Below are 10,992 nucleotides of genomic sequence, written 5' to 3'. Positions count from 1 at the left end.
TGGTTCTGGTCACCCCATTTGTTCTTGCTCCCTTGGCACATTATGTAATTTCACTCTATTTGTTTCCAGTGGTTTGACATAATTTTATATCATCTTTACACCTCTTCACATACAGTGCTCAAAACACCCAGACCCAGACCTCTCTGAGTTCACAGAGTAGATTTTTACCCTTCTCTTTGCCTGACCACAGCAGGAGCAGTGGATCTTGGGGACAGGGATCTTGGTTCTGGGCTGGCCCAATGGCTGTCTCTTCCATGTGAAGCAGAATTAACCAACATAGGTGAGGGCTTGCAATCTAAAATTATGCCACAGATAAAACATGCAATGAGCACACATGCCACTCTGTAGATGGGTTTTGTTGCTAGAATAACATTTGTGAAAATGTATTCTAAGAAAACCTAATTTCTTAGAATATTAAAGGATGTTATAGTCATGCAGTTCAGAACATGCTACTCCAAAACATGGCACCTTGGCATTTAAGAAAACAGCAGAAGCAGGAAGGTGTCTATGACCTTTGACATTCTCCCCTGAAGTGGGCCATAAAATAATTCTCTGACTTTTCTCTAGGGTAGGGCATAAGACCCTCATTCCCGAGGAGTCCTCCCTGTACCCCGAGAAAAGGAATGAAGACACAGGGACACAGAGAAAAACATGAACAAGGCCACGTGCAGTGGCTCAAACCTGTAACCTCAGTACTTTGGGAGGCCAAGGTGGGAAGATGACATGAGCTCAGGAGTTTAAGATCAGCCTAGGCAACATGGCAAGACTCCATCTTTACAAAAAAATTAAAAAGCTAACCAGGCATGGTGGCACATGCCTGATTACAGCTATTTGGGAGGCTGAGGCAGAAGGATCTCTTGAGCCCAGGAGGTCAAGGCTGCATTGAGCCATGTTTGAGCCACTGCACACCAGCCTGGGTGACAAAGCAATACCCTGTCTCATTTGGATTTTTTTTTTAAAAGAATCTGAACAAACAGGACTTGCTAAGTTTCCCCCAAATTATTACCATTAGTAATATTCCTTCGTCCTCCAATCATACTTCTGCACCACTGTGCATAAAAATGCAATCTTTTCTGTTTCTTTAGGTCTTCATTTCCGAAGGCTCTCATGTTAGGTAAAACTTAAATATATTTGTATGCCTTTCTCTTGTTAATCTGCCTTTTATTATAGCGGTCTCAGCCATGAACCTAAATGGGTAAGGTAAATATATTACTTCTCCCCTACAATAGAAAAATAAAAGGGGGAAGAGGAGGTTCTCTGGTCAATTATGTTTAGGAGATGCTGGGTTAAACAGTGTTAATTAGGTTTGTTTGTTTTCTGCCAGGGTTCTCAGAGCTCTTAATATACTACTGCATTATATGACTCTTCAAGTGAAGAGAATGGAGGGAAGCATTATCTACAGATCCATTTTTATGCTGCTGGAGCACTGAGGCACCAGTGTTTTGCAAGTTCTGGAAAAAACAGAGCAGGGGTCAGTTTAGAAGCCTAACCTGTATACCTACATCAGGAAGCTCGGAAAACGGCTTAGACCACTGGGACATTTTGCATGAAGATTCCTAAGCTTCATGGGAGACATGTTAAGTACTTTGGGACTGATATTTGAGCCCAGGAAACAGGGCCACCAAATTAAGGCTTACAAATAAGACAAAGTTAAAAAAAAAACTGGCCCCAAATCCCAGAAAGAGTGACCCAAATGGGCTGGAAACTAGCCACCCTGAGGTAGGAAACAGCACAGGAGGTAGGAGTGAAGGAAGTAGAAAGAGGCTCAGACCTAACCTGGTACAACGATTTATAATTTTTAAAGAAATCCTCTGTATAGAACTGAATACTTTGAGAAATGTAAGACAGAAAATTCTGACTGAATTAATTTCAACAGTAGGCACATTGATACACTCACCCAGTAAGAAGACCAGGGTTCAGATCTTTAGAATCACTGTGATTCTCTTAGTTCACACCGCACATTGTTTCTTGGATCCCACATCAGCCTCTTCCTTGAGTTTGCTCTTTCAGTTTGCTGGAGTAGATAACTTAGGAAGGATACATGGAGCAAATTTTCTAAGTTCTTGAATGTCTACAAATATTCCTGTTTTACTCTCACAATTGATTAACAGTTGGCTAGGTCTAAACTGAAAATCTAGGTTACAAATGTTCTTCCTCAAAATATTGAAGTCATTTATCCATTGCCTGTTGGCATCCAGTGATACTGCTGAGAAATTTAAAGCCAGCTTTATTCTTTTCACTTACGTATAACTTGTTTTTTCTTGCACTGACTTTTAGGATCTTCTTTTTAACCTTAATCTTCTGCAGTTTTGACTTTCTAAATTGGGATTTATCATTGTTTTACCCTATTCAGACCTCATTGATCCCTTTCAATCTGCAAAATGAATCTTTAGCCCTGGAGAATTTTTTCTAGTACATCTTTGATAGTTTTCTGTCCTCAATTTTCTGTACTGTCTCTTTCTGAAATCTTTTTTAGCTTTTGGAGCTTCCAGATCAATTCCTTATGTCATCTATACATTCTCTAGTTTTCTGTTTATCTCCCTAATTGTTCTAGATTCTAGAAAATTTCTTCAACTCATCTTCCTATCATTCTACTAATTTTTAAAAAATTAAATATTAATGCTTACATTAGTTAGGGCAACGCTATCTGCTGCTGTAATAAATAAACCCCCAAATTTCCGTGTCTTATCATAATAATCACTAACTTCATGCTAGCATAACTGTTTGAACACAGGGTCCCCTGTTTAGCAGGCAGCTAAATCAGAAGAATCAGAGATTTGGACTCTTTCCAAATCTGACTTCTGACTCTGCCGTCCTCCAAGGCCTCACATCCCCTTGCATTCAGCCAGAAGAGGGAGGAAGATGACGAAAATCTTATTCTCAACAGCCTTGACATGCAAATGTCACATGTCTCTTCTGCTCACATTCCAACTGGTGAAAATAGTCATTTGGTCCCACTAGATGCAATAGGGAGGAGTAGGGTGCACTGTAAAATGTAGTTCTTGGTTAACAACTCCTTCCCCATAATAACTATATACTTGGGAAGGAGGAACACAAATTTTGTGTTCAATTGATGACCATTAGCAGTCTTTGCTGTAGTAATTATATATATTTTTTATTTTTGTGAACTCAGTCATGTTCTCTGATTGTTCCTCGCCTAGAGTATACTTATCTCTTTTGTTCATAAGTGATTGCATCTTTTTCTTTTTTTTTTTTTTTCTTTTTTTGAGACAGAGTCTCTCTCGACCACCCAAGCTAGAGCACAGGAGTGCAGTGATGCCATCTCAGCTCACTGCAACCTCTGCTTCCCTGGTTCAAGCAATTCTCATGCCTCAGCCTCCCAAGTAGCTGGAACCACAGGCACACACCACCATGCCCGGGTAATTTTTGTATTTGTGTTAAAGAAAGAGTTTTGCCCAAGCAGGTCTCAAACTCCGGGCCTTAAGCAGTCTGCCCACCTCAGCCTCCCGAAGTGCTGAGATTACAGGAGTGGCACTTTTGTCTAAGATCAGCTATTCTTTGTTATTTTGGCCATTCTTTTTTAAAATTATTTTTATTTTGCAGTTTTGAAGCCAGTTTTATCTTGAATACTTGTTCCCAGTGATTTCGGCCACTCTCATTCACGCTGTTGTTTCCTTTAGTTCTGGAGATCCTTGTTTATGTATATTAAAGAATTGAGATGTAGGTTGATTATTCTGAGTAGATGGATTGAGTTCAACTACTGTGGGCTTGTAGGACTAATAACCCCAGCAGGCCTCTTTCTTGGCGGGAGAGCTGACATCTTTGTACAAGGGTGGGCTTATCCACTAGCAGTTTCACTCTAGGTTACTTGGAATCAGAATGAGTGAGTCAGCAGCCGCAGACCACAAGCTCCACATGGACCAGGAAAAGAAAGACTACTCTGGGTCACCACTCCCAATTAAGAAGCCTTGGTTACTCCAGGAAATTCATCTTTAGAGAAGAACATCTAGATGTTTTCCTAGGGAGTTTGCTGGTCATTCTGTGAACAGGACAGGACAGGAGAGGGTGGATGCAACCAGCAAAGCCTTCCACAGATGAATCATAGATTAACCCACCTCTTTGCAATTACTCTTTCCCCTTCTGCCCTCCTTACCAACACCAAGCTGCAAGTGCGTCCAGGTTTTAATCAGCATGCCAATCCTACCTGCACTGCAGCCTCACCCAGCAAATGCTCAAGCCTGGACCACTTCCCCCACTGTTACCTCTGTGAACGTGCTTCCATTCATCCTGTCTGATGTGCTGTAACCTCTCAGCTGATGAACCTGCCCACCCCCATACATTTGCCACCAGGTACTCATTGTTTTGTATACTTTCCAACTATCATTTTGATGATGGCCGATGAGGGGGAAAGTCTCCATTTGACAGCCTCTGCAAAATTAGAAAAATACTTGTAAATGTCCTTTGGAGAATATCACCAAGTTTTATGAGAAAGGACGGCTATGAAAAATAAAAAGCTGTGGCTGATAGCATTCTAAAAGGATGTTGGTCAGCTTTGGGGGGAAATTATCTTTCAATTTGCAGGGACTGACTTCGTACATTCATTTATTCATTCTTTTTTTGTAATAAATACTGAAAGTTTATTATTTACCACAGGCTATGCCAGGTAGCAAGGCAAGAACCGTGAACAAAAATGGTCTTCTAGTCCCATCCTCAAGGAATTTAGAATTTATAGGTAAAATTACCATTTGAAATTTGAATTTATTTGCACACTGTTAGAAGTTCAGGACACTAAGAAAGCACATTAAAAAAAAAAAAGAAAAGCACAGAAACCAGACTTTGTATGTCATGGAAGGACTACTGGGGGAAGTAATCTGAGAAATAAAATAGAATCAACCACATTAAGGCATGGGGTGGGGTGGGATTGAGTGTTCCAAATAGGGGAAATAGTATGCTAGAGCCTCAGAAGTGGCTCCCACCTGCCCATACAAAAAACTTCACACATGAATATTGACTGTGCTCGGAATGCCCTCCCATCTACCACTCCCAATCCACCAACTGTGGCAAAATTCTCAACTCAGGCACTCACCCACTCTTTGAGGAACTCATGGAATCTTCCCCCACAGGTCTAGGCGTTTTCTTCCATTGGTACCTTATATGTTCTATGGTTTTAGCAATGGGCACACTGTAAAAGTGTTGGCTTCCTCCTTGTATCTATCACCAATCTAAATTCCCTGAAGTCAGGAGTTGTGTTTTATTTATATTTATGTCTCCTGCACTGGCATAAAGAGTGAATGCCAAGGGCTAGGTAGACAATTGATATATCTTGAATGTTGAATGATGAATAAATGGAATGAATGAAGTGACAGAATTAGGACAATATATTGCTTACCCTCAGTTGTATACAAATTTAGTGTGACTCAGAAAAAAAAAAGTGGAGAGTTATAATGAATGATTTACATATTCACTTCTATAGGACCTTGGTATAAGCACTAATAAAAGATAAGGCTGTGGAGATCTCCCCTAAAACTGCTGCCACCTATAATAATACAGCATGCCAACTTAGTGTTCACATTCTGAGATAAATTAGCAGGAATAAGGAAAGTCTTTATTAGGATACCTATCATAATACCAGCTTTACCTCTCCTATTTTCCTTACCTCTGCAGGCTAAGTAGACATCTGAGAAGGGATAAATTCCCTCTGGATATGTGTAAGTTCCCTGCCCATGACATAAATTTTCTTCAAATGGGACTACGGAGGCAGGGGAATGAGAGTTGAGGTTGATCTAATCAATTCAGCCTAAATTACAGGTTCTTCTCACTATATATCAGCAAGTTTTATCAATGGATAAAAATAGATATTGCTACAATGGGTATACATGATGTTATGATGATGCACATCAGAAGGAGTTTTGGCATAAGTGAAGCAAGACAGAAGATCAACTGCAGGAGAGTAATGGGTAAGACCCATAGCACATAATCAAGCAGACACCGAAGAAATATCAAATATTTACCACAAAGTGTGAGAACATTGTCGCATGGGTATTTAAGAAAACACAAGCATAGCCAGGACAAGAAGCAACTCAGCTCAAAAGTAATCCAGTGCTGAAGGACAACCAGGTGAATAGGGCTGGAACTACAGCGACTGAATAGACACTGGGAGACTGTGCTGTACTCTAGCAATCTTTGCTTTGCTCTCTTTTTTAGTGTTCAACTCTGTATCTTCAGCACAATAAAAAACTGAGAACAATGGCTAGTCTAATATTTGCACTTTTCTGCTAATATATTTGGGTAGATAAAATACATCTTTAGATTTCTAACTCTGTATTTAATCACCAACACTAAGTAATTATTAAACTTCCGTAATTGAAAATAATCTCTATTATAGTGACCATGCATCCTACTTTGCTTTGAATACTCCTAGTTTATATCTATTATCCCAGATCCAGCACAGTTTAACATTCATCCTATAATTTTCATTTTTTAGCAAAGCCTGAAAATATAGTAAGATGAGTTTGGTAATTCCCACTTTGTACATCTAGCTTCTGCGAGGGTCTTGTCTAATAGTACGTAGTGGACAGTGTTCTGATTAACACATGGTTTAATCTGACAGATGATAAGTGGTAGCTCAACTTATTTTTCCTTTCCCTTTCAAGACACGTGGTGCCAACACCTTCTTTTCAAGGACAGCATGCACTCCCTGATAAAAAAGGAGGCTTGTAATAGGTGGCGAGGGACCGCTAACTCCCCTGATCTCAGGCAGCAATGGGAGAAGTATTCACTGTTGCTGCCCCTTCTGGCCACTTGGTGTATCAGCAGCTAGCTGTGCTGTGACCAGGACAATGCCCAAAGCCACAGCCTGTGAGTTGCAGGAAGTCATCAAGCCACCACTCAGGAGGATAGTAGGAATTGTCAGAAATCATACTTTTGGAATATGTAAACTATGTACAGGCAATATAGACCTTACTGTCATAACATAGACCACAGAGAGAGTCGTCTGAACACTTTTTTTCAGGGGTGTGGTATTTATAGTATGTATGATCTAAATCTACAATTATGTATGTACTTTACTGTTTAGTAATGCTTTGTTTTATTTTGTCCTTTTCAAAGAAATAATCTCAAAAAGTGTAACATTTAAAGAAATATTAAATATTGAATTTTCATGTCTTAAAAAAGTTGATGCTGAAGATGCAAATTGCACAAATTATTGGTGCACATTTACCGTCTACCTGAAATCTACCAGAAGGCACACATATTCTGAAGATGCATTAGCATTTAATTCAAAAGTTAGTGATTATTTTAAGAAGACTATTTCCAAAGATGTCAATTTAACAAGTATATACAGCTGCAGAAGTTTCATAATCAACTCTGAGAAGCATGACTTTTCATTTGGATCAATGTTCTAATAAAATTAAGAAACCTCTGGAGCAGAACTCTAGTTAAAATTGGTTGTAGTAACCTATTATTCATAAAGTGTGTCCCAACATGCTTAGATATCAAAATAGAAGCAGTATTTAAAGCAGCTAAATTATAAATCTTTGTGACAACATTCGTGTTTAATTTTTTTTACGTTTCAGTATGGCAGTGCATGTTTTCTCTTTTTACTACAAAGGACTGAATGTTTATGTCCCACTAAAAACTTATGTAGAAATTCGAACCCCAAAGTGATGGTATTAGAAGGCGGGACTTTTGGAGGGTGATTAGGCTATGATAGTAGAACCCTTATAAATTGGATTAGTTTCTTTATAAGGGACTCCAGAGAGAGAGATCCTTCACCTCTTCTGCCATGTGAGGACATAGCAAAAAAGTGGCCATTCATCTAGGAACCAGGATACAGCCCTCCACCAGACACCAAATCTGCTGGCACTTCGATTTAGGACTTCTCAGCCTCCAGAACTGTGAGAAATAAATTTCCATAGTTTATAAACCACCCAGTATATGGTATATTTTTTATGGCAGCTCCAACAGACTAAGACACTGATCATCAGATTTGTAAAATGTTTTCATTTTTAAAGAACTAATTTGTAGATCAACCTAAGTATCTTACAATGGTATTGAAACTTTTTGTAAAACAGTCCTCCAAATTGAGGTTGAATTTTGTTTGAAAGAAGTTGCAATTTTGTATTCAAAATGTTTGGCACATGCACCAGTATGTTCATCCCAATACTATTCACAACAGCAAAGGCAAATCAACCTAAATGCCTGTCAATGGCAGACTGGATAAAGAAAATGTGGTACATATACACCATGGAATTCTATGCAGCCATATAAAAGAAGAAGATCATGTCTTTTATGGGAACATGGATGGAGCTAGAGGTCATTATCGTTAGCAAACTAATGCAGGAATGGAAAACCAAATACTGCATGTTCTTACTTCTAAGTGGGAGCTAAATGATGAGAACTCATGAACACAAAGAAGGGAACAACAGACACTGGGGCCTACTTGTGGGTGGGGGGAGGAAAGGGGGAGAGGAGAAGAAAAAATAACTATTGAGTACTAGGCTTAGTACCTGGGTGATGAAATAATCTGTACAACAAACCCCTATGACATGAGTTTACCTACATAACAAATCTGCATATGTACCCCTACACCTAAAATAAAAATTAAAAAATAAAATAAAATAAAACTGCTTTCATTAAAAAAAAATTTAAAGGAACACCAAATAATTTCAACTTTTGAAATGGATAGCAAATTGTAACTATTGAAAGAAAAAGTTGACACCAGAAAAATGATGAAATTTAACCCCACAAAAGCAAAGGAAGAACTGAACAAACTAGATGATAGGAGATGAAAGGCATAAAACATTTAATTTTGAAATTCTATAATTACACTTTGGAATATGTTGACCTCTGGGAAGAATCTTGTGATGGGGCTTCCTTTTTTACTATTGGATAATCTTATATTCTGTACTGGAATAGAACTATGTTGAGGTAGCCTTCAAATGTGCAGATAATTTGTGGACAAGCTTTGTTTTGTAAAATTATTTTTTGAAGAAATGGATGCAAAAAGATAGTACATGTGAAAACATTTAATATAAAATATTTATATATTTAAATACTTTTAAATGGTTTCAAGAATATCTTCCAATCAGCAGACACTCTCTGAGCTTACCACTTACCCCAATACCTGAGGAATCTTCTCAATTAGAAATAGTACTGTCCATAAAGAAAAGTCAGTTGAAGTTATCAACAATTCTAAATTTATTAACCATAAAATGTAGCTTTGAGGGAGACTGCAGTCAACTTTTTTAAAAAAAGTTTGAATAATAAGCCATATTAAAAAGTCTTCTTTAGAAAAATACTTGTAGTATTAGAGATTGACACAATCAATAAATCAAATTTGCACTCATTCATGTATGTAAAGATATACCAAAAAGAATGATTGACCTATGTTATTTTCTGTGTTCACAGAACCAATATAAAGATATTTTATCTTACTTTAAGTATACGGTACTTGTTCCTTGTATTTTTTTAAAACATTCACCTTTTTTGGAAGTAATTGTTGAATAGAACTAATTCATATGTTCTCCCATATCATAAACCCATTCGTAAGTTAATACATGCATATTTCAAAAGTTATATAGTCTATATTATTTTAGTACTCCCTTCCACTCTACCAACTTTACACTTACCTCATGGGCAAGTCTTGTTTCTCATGGACAAAGTGGTAGACAATTTCTCTCTCAATGTAACAAGGAGAGCCTCTATCTCAGGGCTCCTGCCCCTAGTGGCTGTATTGTCCTGAAACAGTCGTGATTTAGGGACTTCCCAGAAAATGGGACAGACACTAGCTGGAGCCTCATCCTAGATTTTAGAACATTAACTCGTGGAAACATATAAACTCCAAGCTGGAAAGAAACTAAAGAAAGAATGCGATTTAGACCTGTCCTACAACTGCAACTTCCACTCTTAGGTCAGTATAACGCACCAGAAAAATCAGCCTCAACTCTTTTTCCAAACAGTAGATCTTGGAAACTAGACGGGGAGCGGTTTCTCAATAGAGGCATCACATTAGCAAATGTAATTTTATGGACACACTAGGCCTTCACTGCAGGAGTAAGTGCCCACTTTATAAAATGTATATTCTGTAACCATGCAGATTTTTGCAAAAATAAATGTATTTTTAAATAAAGTCATTCATAGAATATAGATATGTTAAGTATCTCTCAATGTGTTCTCTCAATCAAACATATTGGTTATAAAAATTGGAATTCATCAGCATATTACACATTTATGAGAATCTGCCTTCTCTACAGAGGGCAAAGGCACAGGACAGATGGCAGGTGTGGGACTGGCTCAAGCTGGGAGAAAGTCTTGATTGGGAACTTTAAATCAATACCAAAAAGGATACATTTAAAATTTCTATTACATACAGAAATAATGGCTTTTTGAACATGTTTATAAAACTTAACAGTCAGTGTAAAAATTATGGAATTAGCATTTCCAAGTCCTTTTATTTGGTATCTTAAACAGCGGGATTGTTTTATTAAGCAGAGAACTGATTTTAGACATACTGTTTTTAGATTTTTCTGTTTATTGGAGCATATCCTATTTGTCAATTTTTAAGAGGACAGCCTTATCTGAAAATATGTACCCTTCTGAATGTGGACTTGATTGCAATATTAATAAACCACCAGAAACAATAAACATTTTCAAGAGGTAGTAGAGGATATGAAAGTAGATTTTCTACTTTTTGAATAAGTTGATTGTCTTTTCTAACATACTGTAGAGACAGGAGGAGCAATCTGTGGATAGCAAAGCTTTAAGTTCTTTCAAACACAATTGTCTTTCCTTAGCTATGAGTCTTGTCTACAAGGAAATCTACTAGAAAAAATAATATTAAAAGCCTATTATGCATCGAATGATTTGCATACCTAATTTTACTAATTTCTACTGAAAAGAATCATTTTTAAGATGAGGAAATTTCAGCTTACAGAGGCTGAGTAGCTGGCTTGAAGTCTCCCATATAGTAAGCAATGGAGTGAGATGGCAAACCCAAATGTATGCGACCCCAGGATGCATCCTCCTTCATCC

At 37.8% G+C, this 10,992-nt stretch overlaps 1 long non-coding RNA gene across 1 annotated transcript; it reads left to right on the top strand.

The window, feature by feature from the left end:
- Positions 1–4,134: 4,134 nt before the first annotated feature.
- Positions 4,135–6,210, top strand: LOC131381865 (uncharacterized). Its single transcript, XR_009210879.1, has 2 exons — positions 4,135–4,311; positions 5,626–6,210. It is a non-coding gene; the product is annotated as an uncharacterized LOC131381865 (long non-coding RNA).
- Positions 6,211–10,992: the final 4,782 nt, after the last annotated feature.

The sequence above is a fragment of the Hylobates moloch genome, unplaced genomic scaffold (genome assembly GCF_009828535.3).
Source record: "Hylobates moloch isolate HMO894 unplaced genomic scaffold, HMol_V3 SCAFFOLD_18, whole genome shotgun sequence".
NCBI classification, from domain to species: domain Eukaryota; kingdom Metazoa; phylum Chordata; class Mammalia; order Primates; family Hylobatidae; genus Hylobates; species Hylobates moloch.
This window is presented reverse-complemented; position numbering and strand designations above follow the sequence as displayed.